At 35.9% G+C, this 13,308-nt stretch overlaps 1 protein-coding gene across 5 annotated transcripts in view; it reads right to left on the minus strand.

The window, feature by feature from the left end:
* PTPN4 (protein tyrosine phosphatase non-receptor type 4) overlaps nucleotides 1-13,308 on the minus strand; it is a 251,441-nt gene that overhangs the window by 113,637 nt on the left and 124,496 nt on the right. The gene's annotated exons all lie outside the window — the stretch shown is intronic.

The following is a 13,308-nucleotide window of genomic DNA, read 5'->3' on the forward strand; positions in this document are numbered from 1 at the left end:
AGAATTGAGTAAGTTTTCATGCTAACTGATCTATCTTGAATAGATAACCTGTAATATCAAGAAAATGAACAGGATTAAAATACTTTTTTCAGATGCTAATTAACCTTGAAATAGTTTTGGTGCTTGATTTGAACCATTCTATAGGTAAATTAACATAGCAATAATGCTTTTAGCCCCTACTATTCATCTGCTCAAAAAAACAGAATTGATGGAAAATAGAACCAAAATTTTGTAATTGTCTCCCTAAGAAAATAAAAACCTTTAAAATGTGATTCCAATAATTTCTAATTAAATAGAACCTTATTAAATTAACCTATTAGATAGGATAATACGTAACAAGGCCAAACACAACAGTGTACGCTAATTTTTGTCTGGGTGCTCATTTTGTTTAGCAATAATAAGAATCACTGAACACTATTATCAGAGTCTTAAATAATTTTTTAAAGACCATCAATTAGACCATGATGGCAGACTGAGCCTAAATGATAGCAGACTTAACATATGCTCCCATTACTTCTTCCAATCTTAAAATATGAGAGAAGATATATAAAATCAGAAAGAATCTATAGCACTTAAAACAACCCATAACACTTGAAGGTATGTAATCAATGTACTAGACATTTTGAGGAATCTGTAAAGACATAAAAATGATAAAATTCGATTTATGGAGAGAGAAAAAATTACAGATTACAGAAAACTACAGCTCAAACTACACTCAGAAGAGAAAGTTCTATGGAAAGAGAAGCTAATTTAACAGATAAAAGTTCAGAGACAATGAATAAAAAAAATAAAGGGATTCCCCCAAATTACTGTCAGGATCATCAGTGTTTACCAACACTACAATCCTGCCCCCGTGTGAATTGAGCTATAGGACATAGAAGTGTGTACAGCCTGCCTAAAACAGAAAGTGTGGAAACTAGGGACAGAAATTAAAGTGGTTCCCAGAAGGGATGGAGAACCCCAAAATGAAAAACGCAAATTATACACACGTTCTATCTAGTAATATATTCCTTTCCTCCTCCACTATTATCTAAGGCAGGCTATAGTAAAGACAAACAGCATCCACAACCAAGTGAACTAGGAATCACAAATGCAAGCAAAGTATACAACCAAGGATCACCAAGCACTTCAGTAGACCTGAGATAGGGTATGTGGTGAAACAGCTGTAATAGATGCTCCAGGGACTAGCAAGGAGGTGTGAAAACCAACCACCAATGAATTTATGGCTTAGAACTGTCAAAGGATCAGATTGATTCAACATGGTGACTAGTTTCACCTTACAGTATAACCACTAGCCTTATTATATGATCATTGTAATACATTAGCATTCTAAACGACACACCTAGAGCCTCTAAATCAGAAAGGGAAAGCCCATATAAGGACACAAGAAGGCCAAAATGGGGCTCTTTGGGAAGTCTCCACCCCTTTCCAAAAAACATCCTGAATATTCTTCCCTTTTATTGAATGCCCTACCCTTCTATTAAATGAGTCCCAATAAAAGAAGTAAATTCCACTAGAAAGGGGCTGTTCTGCCTGTAGAGTAGCCTTCTCTCTGTCCCACTGCTTCAGAAATAAACTCTCTTCCACTTTAGACTCTATGCTGGCTCATTTTGAATTATTTCCTTCACAACACCAAGAACCCACAGTGGGTCATGGATGGTCAGATTCCAGGACCCTGGAATGCCTGCATCAGAATCATTGCCATTAGAGAGATATACAAAACTTAACAATAGACAGATCAATCAAGCTGCTGCTATGTTGGGAGAAAAACATGTTTTAAAAAAACTAGGAGCTCTAGTTACATAATTGGCTAAAAAACAGCAATGTGAAAAGGATGAGATTCAGGATGAATAGGAATAGATGTTCAAATATTTTCCACACATACCTTAATTATTCATTTCATGTTCCCCTATAGTGCCCTCCCTTCCTTTCCTTTGGACCGTACTACTCTAAGACTATTTAAATATTCTTACCTCTCTATTGTCACAGGTCAAGAGTACACTAACATGAACATACTAAAATTTTATGGTGTAGATGAGAGCAACATTAATTTTAAGTTGTATGAGATAGTAACTGAAATAATTTTAATTATTTTTACTTACAAAAATTTCAAAACAATATAGAAATATTCAATAAGAAGTCAAAGGGCACCCTACCCTGCACCTTCTCTACCTCACTCCCCAGAGACAGTCACTCTTAACACTTTCATGTATATTCTTCTAGATCTTTATGTTTTATAAAATATAAATACACATATTACATATAACTACACATATTCTTTAATCAACAAAAACTGGGAGATATTCTGCAATTTTTCTTTTTCTCTTAGCATTTTGTACACATCTTTTCATATCAATATGCATATAGATGCTCCTCGACTTATGAGGGATAAGTTGAAAATATCATTAAGTCAAAAACATATTTAATACAACTAATCTAGGTTAGGCCTAGCCTACCTTAAATGTGCTCAGAACACTTACATTAGTGTACAGTTGGGCAATTATCTTGAGTTTCATCTCAAGAGTAATTGCATTCCTCTTCTTCTCACGAGAAGCAGGAGACACACAAAGATGAGTTTTTGTAGTCATGATGGCACGTGAAACACAAAACATAGTATCCAAAAAATGTTGGCAACACAGTGCACAGTATATTACTAGTCGTCCATCCTTGTGTTTGCACAGGTGACTGGGAGGGGCAGTTTACTGCCACTGCCTAGCATCATGAGAGAGTACCATATGGTATAATCGCTAGTCCAGGAACAGGTCAAAGTTCAAAATTTAAAGTATGGTTTCTACTAAATGTGTATCATTTTCATACCATTGTTAAGTTGAAAAGTCCTAAGTTGAACCATCATAAGTTAGGGACCAACTGTACCTCTACAATTTTAACTGCTGCATATTATTCCAAAATATGGATTTATCACAATATCTTTTTATTGATTTTAGAGAGAGAGAAAGGGAGAGAGACAGAGAGGGGGAAAGGAGGAGAGAGAGAGAGAGAGAAACATCAATGTGAGAATCATTGATCGGTTACCTCCTATATAAACCCTGACCAAGGATCAAACCTGCAGCACAGGTCTGTGCCCTGATTGGGAATGGAACCAGCAACCTTTCAGTGCATAGGATGACGACACTCAACCAACAGAGCCACACTAACCAGAGTTATCACAATTTCTTAACCGTTTCTGTTTACTCATTTAGTTTCTTCTAATATTCTAATATTACAAACAATGCTGCAACAAAAATTCTTGAACACATTATTTAAAATACCTCTATAAATATTTTAAAGGATAGAATCTGAGAAATGGAAGTGATCAAAGATTATATTCATATTAATATTTGCACTCCAAAAGTGTTCTACCAAGTTATATTTCAACAATGTATTAAATGTCCATAGACTGACCAATAAGGCTATTTTTAATCCTTTGAATTTTTGCTATTCTAATAAAATTAGAATGTCATTGTTTTCATAAAAATGGTATTTCTCCTGTTAAATGTTCATCTCTATTTTTCCTATATTTCTAATTACACGTTTTAAAAAAGTATTCCTTTGTGGGAACTCTTTATAGAATATTATAATATATGTTGAAATTATCTCCTTTATCTTTTATCTTTATGTTTTATCCTATCAATCATTTAAAATTTTTATGTTTGTATATTTTTAATGCAGTTAGGCATAGTGCACATTCACTAATGATTTTTTAAAAGTGCTCATGTGACTTACATAGGTCTAACAGTGTACATAAACTCAAACAAATTATTTGGTTAAAATGAATACAAGTAATGATCTACTGATATTTTCATAAATATGCCTGATACAAAAACAACAAAAAAGCTATGTCTAGACAGGTGATGTCTAGCAGAATTATGGAAAACCATTGTGCGTCACAGATGAAGTCATATATATAGCTCCATTCTGACAGGAGAGATCATTTTCTGTTTCAAGGGATAATTTTAAATTTTGACTACTCTAACCATTCTGTCAAAAAGTCTCCAAATACATGCAGGTTAATAAAAACAAGGGTTTGGAAGAAGGTATAAATTGGTTCTTTTCTTACCTCACAGGGTTGTTTTAAGTGTCAATGAAATGAATATACATGAAGCCTTGTTAAGCACTTAGTAAATGCTACACAGGTGTTTCTTGTTATTATTATCTGTGTCCTGTAGAGCAAAATCTCTTAAAATTACTGTCCTCACAGTCTTTCTTAAATTCTCTCTAATCAGCCTCTGGTCATCACTATACTTCAAAAGCTGCTTTTACAAGGTCACCAGTAACTTAGACATTTTTAATCCAGTACTCATCTGACATAGTTATCACTTGGCTTCAAAGACATACATGTGTCTTTGACAGAAAGAAAGGTTTTCTTTCTATATAAAATGTTACTTCTTCCTGGTATCCTTTCCTGGTTCTTCCTCGTCTCTCTAACCTCTAAACTGAAGTGTTTCAGCTCTGAGGACTTCCTCCCTTCAATATCTTACTAGGTATGTTCCTTCAGCGCTCTCATCTCATGGCTTTAAATATTATGTATAAGCTGACGATCCCCAATGTATATCTCTAGTTCAGACCTCGCCTCTGAATTCCAGTTCCATCTATTGAATTGCCTACCCTCCTTCATTTGGAGTAAAAATCTTCTAAAATTTGACATGACCCAAAACTAATTCCTGAAACACTGTCCCAAACTTGCTTTTCTCTCGTCTTTCCCAATTTAATGACTTACTTCATCTTTCTAATTATTCAGGCCAAAAACTTTGGAATTATTCCCAAATCCTTTCTCTCTCACATCCCATAACCAATACATCAGTAAGCGCTGTCACTTCCATATTCAAAATATATACAGTATCTGACTACTTTTCACCACCCATTTGCTACAACCACCATTCTCTCTCATGTGGATGTGGACCACTGGAACAGTCTCCTGAGTGGTCTCTTCCTTTAGTGCCTTACAGAATACTCTCAAAACAGTAGCCGTTATTAGCTCTTAAAAATGGAGAGCACACCACGAATTTTATCTACTCAAACCATGTAATGGCCTTGCTTATAATTAAAGCCTAAGTCTATAAGATGTGCTTATAAAGCCCTGCTCGCCCTTACCTCATCAACACTCTCCTAGTTTGCCCTGAAGCAGCCACACTGATCCTTGAACTGCTAAGGACACTATAGCATGGCCTTTCATTGCAGTTTCCTCTGCTCAGAACATTCTACCCCCAGATAGCTGCATGATTCCTTCAAGTCTGTTTATCTTCTTAGTGAGACCTTCCTATCATGATACCCCATTTTTTATTGTTTCAATCCCCTTTCTCACTTTAATTTGTCTGCACTGCATCTATCACTATCTGATATATTACATATTTAATTAACTGCAAGTAAAGCCAATATAATAAACATGGTAAAATGCACAATTTTAAGTGTAACTCAAAACTTTACATACATGTATATAATACATATATACTTCTATATAACCACCACAAACCAACATATATATTTTTAAAATTAGCATCCTTAATAACACCCCTTCACAGGTGATTGCTATTCTGACAGGCATTTTGCCTATTACTGAACTTTACTCCAAGGAATCACATACTATGTACTCTAATTACTCAATTATTTGTTTATAGTCTGTCTTTCCCACCAGCATACAAGCTGCAAGAGAGGTGGGTTTTATCTACTTTACTCACTGCTGTATCCACCATGTCTATAAACAGGACTTGGAACATAGAAGGTGCTCAATAAATATTCACTGAATGAATGATCAAAATAGCATCTTTAATCTTTCTTTTCTTGAAACTTTGACAGGCAAAAGTTATTTTTCAGTAATTATCTTCTCCTCATTACAAATACCTATGGAAATAATATATTCACAATTAAGCCTAAAGCTTGGGTAGATTTGTTTTAGGGTTTAGAGCATACCATACCTAACTAAAAACCTAAAACCAAGCCTTCTTTCATTATATTCACATTTGGATAGCTAGAAATCAGTTTCTTAGGCAAACACAGAGTTTACATTATATTAACATCCTTATAAAACTGGGATTGAACTTGAGGATCCGTGCCATACAGATATCTTCTAGCTCTATTATGTTCCTTTACCTATCTCACAGTCTAATATATAGAGTGATTTTCTAATAAAGATGATAGGTGTATAGTGAGTGAACCCTCAAACTATTCATTTAACAAGATCTTTAAAAATGTTATTGATTTTAGAGGGAGGGAAGGAGAGAGAGAGAGAGAGAGAGAGAGAGAATCTATTTGTTGTTCCACTTATTCATGTATTCATTGGTTGATTCTTGTATGTGCCCTGACTGGGGATCAAACCAGCAACCTTGGCATACTGGGACAAAGCTCTAACCAACTGTCCAAGGTCACATTTACTCCTGATAGTGCTTTTTCCATTTTAAGAGGTTAGAAATTCTTTTTTTTTTTTTTTAATACGTTTTTATTGACTTTTTAGAGAGAGAGGAAGAAGAGATAGAAACATCAATCGACTACCTTCTGCATGCCCCCTACTGGGGATTGAACTGGGACCTCTCAGTTCAAGGGATGACACTCAATCCACTGAGCCACAGTGGCCAGGCAGAGATTAGAAATTCTTTACAAAAATGTAAAACACATGTTTTTCCCAGCCAGTGTGGCTCAGCGGTTGAGCATCAACCCATGCACCAAGTGGTTGCTGGTTCAATTCTTGGTCAGGGCACATACCCAAGTGGGGGGCAGGCAGGAGGCAGTCATCAATCCATGTTCTCTCTCATCGATGTTTCTCGCTCTCTCCCCGCCCCTTCCTCTCTCTCTAAAATCAATGAAGAAAACAATATGTTTAAAAAAAATAAAACACATGTTCTTTGGTATTAATATGTACAAATTATTTTATATTTTCAAGATTACTTTGATATCCATTACATCATCAACCAATCCTAACCAAAAATTTAGGGGTAACTAATTGTTATTCTTTCTAGATGACAGTCTGAGAGAAAGCACAGAGTGGTGGGTAGACATAATGATAATATTTGTACCCATGGTTTATTTAGAAGTGTGATTCTTAATTTCAAAATATTTGAAGAATTTTTAAAGTTATCCTTTTGTTACTGTTTTTAGCTTAACTGCACTGTGCCCAGAAACTATATCCTGTGTTTGAAAACAATGTATACTCTGAAGTTGTTGGGGACAGTTATCTACATAGACAATTAAATTAAGTTTGCTGACTGTATTTTTATTTTTTTTTAAAGGTCAGAACTTTTTATTTTTTTTATTTTTTATTTATTTATTTATTTTTTTAAATAAATTTTTATTTATTTTTTGGTTACAGATATTTTACCTTTTTACCCCACTGGCACCCCCCACCCCACCCCACCTCCGCCCCGTCCCCGGCTTAGTTGTCCACGTCCATTGGTCATGCATACATGCATATAAGTTCTGTGGTTTAACTCTTCCCACCCCTCCACCCCCCCATCCCCTCTTCTGAGGGATGTCAGTCTGTGCCCTACTTCCATGTGTCTGGGTCTACCGTATTCCTCAGACTGTTATGTTCATTATATTCCGTATATAAGTGAGATCATGTGGTATTTGTCTTTTTCTGCTTGGCTTCTTTCACTTAGGATAATACTTTCCAGGTCCCTCCATGTCGTCTCAAAGGATAAGAGATCTTTCTTTCTTACCGCTGCATAGTACTCCATTGTGTATATGTACCACTGCTTTTTTATCCATTCTTCTACTGGTGGACACTTGGGCTGTTTCCAGATCTTAGCTATTGTAAATAGTGCTGCTAGGAACATGGGGGTACATATATTCTTCCTGATTGGTGTTTCAGGCTTCTTAGGGTATATTCCCAGCAGTGGGATCACTGGGTCAAATGACAGTTCAATTTTTAATTTTTTGAGGTAGCACCATATTGTTTTCCATAGCGGCTGCACCAGTCTGCATTCCCACCAGCAGTGTATTAGAGTCCCCTTTTCTCCACACCCTCGCCAACACTTGTTGTTTGATGATTTGTTGATGGCGGCCATTCTGACAGGTGTGAGGTGATACCTCATTGTTGTTTTAATTTGCATCTCTCTGATGATTAGTGATGTTGAGCATTTCTTCATATGTCTCTTGGCCATTTGTATGTCCTGTTTGGAGAGGTGTCTATTCAGCTCCTCTGCCCATTTTTTAATTGGGTTCTTTGTCTTCCTTTTGTGGAGTTGTATGAGCACTCTATATATATTGGAAATTAACCCCTTATCTGATACATCATGCTGACTGTATTTTTAAAGTCTTCTATATCTTGCTGATTTTCAGAATGTTGTATAAGCCAAAGAGTGGGAGAAAATATTTGCAAATCACATATCCAACAAAAAATGTGTATCTAGCACTCTCAAAACACAAGAGTAAGAAAAGAAACAACCAAATTAAACAATGGGCAAAACACCTCAATGGACATACATCAAAGAAAATAGGATGTGCAACATCATTAGTCATTAGGGGAATGCAAAGTAAAACCATGATGAGATAAAACACACCTATTAGTTAGAAAAGCTTAAGAGACAAAACAAAACAAACAGCACCACATGCTAAAAAGAATGTGAAACAACTGGAACCTGCAAATATTGCTGGTGGGGCTACAAAGTGATTCAATCACTATAGAAAACAGTTTGGTAATTCCATTTAAGCTAAATGTGCACTTACCATATGACCCAGCAATCCCACTTTACCCTACAGAAATAAACATTTAAATTCATACAAAAAACTTAAGTAAGTGTTTGCAGTAGGTCTATTAATAAAATAAAAAAAAATACTGGAAACAATCCAGATATCCTTCAATAAGTGACTGAATCAACAAACCACAATACATCTATACAAGAGAACACTATTCAACAATAAAAAGAATGAACTATTGATACACACAATAATTTAGGAAATCGCAAATGCATTACAAAAAGTAAAGGAAGCCAGTCTCAAAAGGTAACATACTGTGAGATTCCATTTATAAGACACTTAGGAAAAGAAAAAACTAGAGTCAGAAAGCAGACCAGTGGTTGCCAGGTATTAGCTGTAAGTAGAAGGCTGGACTACAAAGGGGCAGTATAAGTGAGATTTTTTTGGGTGATGGAATTGTTCCGTATTCTGATTGTAGCCATGGTTACATGAACCTACACGTGTTAAAACTCATACACTTGAACACCCTCCCCACAAAAATCCACTTACTATATGTTTAAAAGAAAAAATCCCCCTGTTCCATCCCCCCAAATCTTTTTATCTTTCCTTTTTATCCCGAAGTTGTCATTCATTCTTTACTTTTCTATCTTCTTCCCTTAGTCATATAAATCTTATAGACATACTATTTTCTCAAAAATTCCATGATCTGCCCTGGCCAGTTTGGCTCAGTAGTTAGAGCACTGGTCCAAGAACCAAGGAGTCGTGGGTCTGATTCTCAGTCAAGGGCACATATTTGGGTTGCAGGTTTGATCCCTGGCCCCCAGTTAGGGTCATGTGAAAGCAACCAACTGATGTGTCTCTCTTACATTGATTTTTCTCTTTCTCTCTCCCTTCCACTCTATCTAAAAGTCAATGGAAAAATATCCCCAGGTGAAGATTAACAACAACAAAAAATTCCATGTTCTCAGGTGATTTCATGGTGACAGCTCTACGGTGAAAACTACTCTCTTTTGCTATTCTTGTTCATTCTTCTAGCTTCAGTAAATTATTTCTTCTAAGAAGGCTTCCCTACCTTCTGCTCCTAGGTTGGATTAGATATTCCTGCCACATGATCACAGAGCATTCTGTACTTGCCCTTCATATCCCCACATATTTAACTGTTAATACATGTTCCATTGCTTTCTCCCCCACTATACTGTGAGCATGAGGGCAGGGCTAACTGATGTTTTGTTCACTAAGTAATACTTAGCGCCACCACTGTGCAAGGCACATAACAGAGCCACCACAATGAATGTACTAACACTTATTTGTATTTGCAGATTGCTGTTACTTGGTTCTACTTTCTGATTTTTTCAACCTATATTCTAAAGGCAGACAGAAAACATCTTCTCGTGCTTTTCAAAATATGTTATCTTTAACATACTTTTGCTTATGATATTCAATTAAAACTTAAGTATTCTATTTATGTATCCTTTCCCCTCTACCTTTCTGTTCCTGATGCTGAAAAATTTCCCTTCATATTCACTGAACATTTGTACATTTTTTTCTTAAGTTCTGTATATCCACACACAACAGAAACAGCCTTTCCTGGCTTTTTTCTGTCTGTACAAAATATGTTTCTGAAAAACTCTAACCATTAAAAATTTAAATTATTTTAATCTGGTACTCTACATTTATGACTTTCTGAGAAAGAGTTTTATAATCTAATAATCTGAATAACAAAATATCTTACCTTAAATCAATAAATAATAATATGGTTAATTATATGTGAGATCCAGCCATGCCACTTAAAAATGGAAAGTACAAAGCTTTCTGCACAGCAAAAAAAATCTGCCAACAAAACAAAAAGGCAACCAACCGAAAGGGAGAAGATGTTTGCAAGCAACAGCTCTGACAATGGGGACAATGGGTTAACATCCAAAATATGATAAAGAATTCATACAACTCAACACCAAACAAACAATCTTATTAAAAATGCACAGAGGTCCTGGACACTTCTCCCAACACATACAAATGGCCAAGAGACATATGAAAAGATGCTCAACTTCACTAGCTATTACGGAAATGCAAATCAAAACTAGGAGATACCACCTCACACCTGTTAGAATGGCTGTTATCAAGAAGACAGGTAATAACAAGTGGTGGAGAGGTTATGGAGAAAAAAGAACCCTCATTCACTGCTGGTGAGAATGTAAACTGGTACAGAAACTATGGAAAACAGTATGGTGGTTCCTCAAAATTAAGAGTTACCACACTCTGGCCAGGTGGCTCAGTTGCTTGGAGTATCATACCGTATACCAAACATATCCTCAGGTGAGGATTAAAAACAATTTTTTTTTTAAAAGTAAATAGAATAGAGTTACCATATAACCTAGCAATCCCTCTTCTGGGTATCTACCTGAAAAAATTTTAAAACATATATTCATATAGATATCTACACCCCTATGTTCACTGCAGCATTATTCACAGTAGCTAAGACATGAAAACACCAAAGTGTCCGTTGATAGATGATTGGATAAAGAAGATGTGGTACATATACACAATGGAATACTGTACTAAGCCATAAGAAAAAATGAAACACTGCCATTTGCAACAACATGAATGAACTTTGAGAATATTACAGAAAGTGAAGTAAGTCAGAAAAACTAAGAACCATATGATTTCACTCATACATGGGATATAAAACTGAAACTCATAGACACAGACAACAGTATGGGGTCACCAGAGGGAAGAGGGTGGAAGGGTAGTAAAGGGTAAAAAAGGCCAAATATATGGTGATGGAAGACAATTTGTCTGTGGGTGGTGGGCACACAATACAATACACAGATCATTGTTGTATCACAGAAATGTGCACTCGAAACCTATATAATCGTATTAACCAATGTTACCCCGATATATTTAAGAAAAAGAAAAAAAAAGGAAAGTAGTTTAACACTCTTTGTATTTCATTGATAGCAGTCAGAGATAACAGATAGCAGTCTAAACTACCTTCAGAACACTGATAGGGACTAAAATGACTGAATGTAGTGTTCTTTTTATTGTTATCTATAGTTTAATTCACATATTAAATTTCCATTGGTATTAAACTTAATTATAATAAAAAAACAAAATTTAGTTGCATAAATACTGACCACTATTGTTACCTTTTAGAGAATCGTGTTCAAAGGTAACAGTCCCCAAATAGGGAGGGAGGGTGCAGGAGCACATTTTAAAGAAAACAGAAAGTTAAAGAAAGACTTACATATTTTAAATGGCATCAGACAAACAAATTTCCAAATCACAAACACTAAGAATTACCAGATACAGTTATGTGAGAAAAGCAGTCACCTGGTTTTTAAAGGAGAGAGTAACATAAGCTTTGTGAGCAGTAAGAATTAGTGCTCCTCTCAGCGCATAGCCAGATGAGGCCCTAGACATAACACCATTACATGAAGTGACTTTGAGTTCTCAAACCACTGTTTGTATATATCTGCAAATTAAAATAAATTCAAAATAACTAAAGAAAACTTAACTCAGACTGCTACCCTTATTAGGCTCAGCAATTTCTCCCGAGAATGTAAACCCTATCATCAACTTAACCAACAATTACCTATATAATTCCACGTTTCACTGATTATGGAGAGCAGCTGTACTATAGGAATATAACTTCTTAATAACATATGAGAAGGAATCTAGGTATAGAGATACACAAACAAAGAATAGCCACTCACAATGGTTATGGCAGGAGAATAATAGTCTTTTGGAAATAGCCAAGTTTGACACAATGAAAAAAAAGTTAAGAGTGCTGTGGAGAAGCTAGTGATCATAATTACACTTTAAAAAAAATCTTTTCCTCTTTATTGATTTTAGAGAGAGAGGAAGGAAGGAAGGAAGGAAGGAAGGAAGGAAGGAAGGAAGGAAGGAAGGAAGGAAGGAAGGAAGGAAGGAAGGAAGGGCTAGAAACATCGATGAGACAGAAGAACATCAACTGGCTGCCTCCTGCATACCCCGCACTGGGGATTTGGCCCACAACCTGGGCATGTGCCCTGACCGGGAATCGAACCGGCGACCTCTTGATGCATGGGTCAACGCTCAACCACTGAGCCACACCAGCCAGGGCCATAAATTCCATTTTAATGAAGGGATTTGGAGGTAGCGAAAAGAACCAAACTATACTAATATGCTTCATTTTGTGTATTATAAACAAAAAATTTTAATGTCACTAAATGATGAAAATAAAGTGAATAAAGGCCTCTATATGCTGAAAGCATCTTTTATAATGATTATCAAAAAAGTCAAATATACAAAAAACTTTCCTATAATTTAATCTTTATTTTATTTTATTTTATTTTATTTTATTTTATTTTATTTTATTTTTTTGTCCTCACCCGAGGACATTTTTCCATTTTTTACTCAGATAGAGCGGGAAGGAGAGAGAGGAAGAGAGAGAAACATCGATGTGAAAGGGACACATCGAGTGGCCGCCCCCCACACGACCCAACCAGGGCCGGGGACAAACTGCAGCCAAGGTACATGCCCTTAGCGGGAACCGAACCCGGGTCTCTGTGGACCGCAGGCTGACGCTCTAACCGCTGAGCCAAACCGGCCAGGGCTAATCTTTATTTTATAACATAAAAATTCTAAACGTATTGTCTCCTATGATCTGCAAAAAGTATTTTATAACATAAACCACTACCTTGA

Source organism: Molossus molossus, unplaced genomic scaffold, assembly GCF_014108415.1.
Source record: "Molossus molossus isolate mMolMol1 unplaced genomic scaffold, mMolMol1.p scaffold_m16_p_11, whole genome shotgun sequence".
Classification (NCBI taxonomy): domain Eukaryota; kingdom Metazoa; phylum Chordata; class Mammalia; order Chiroptera; family Molossidae; genus Molossus; species Molossus molossus.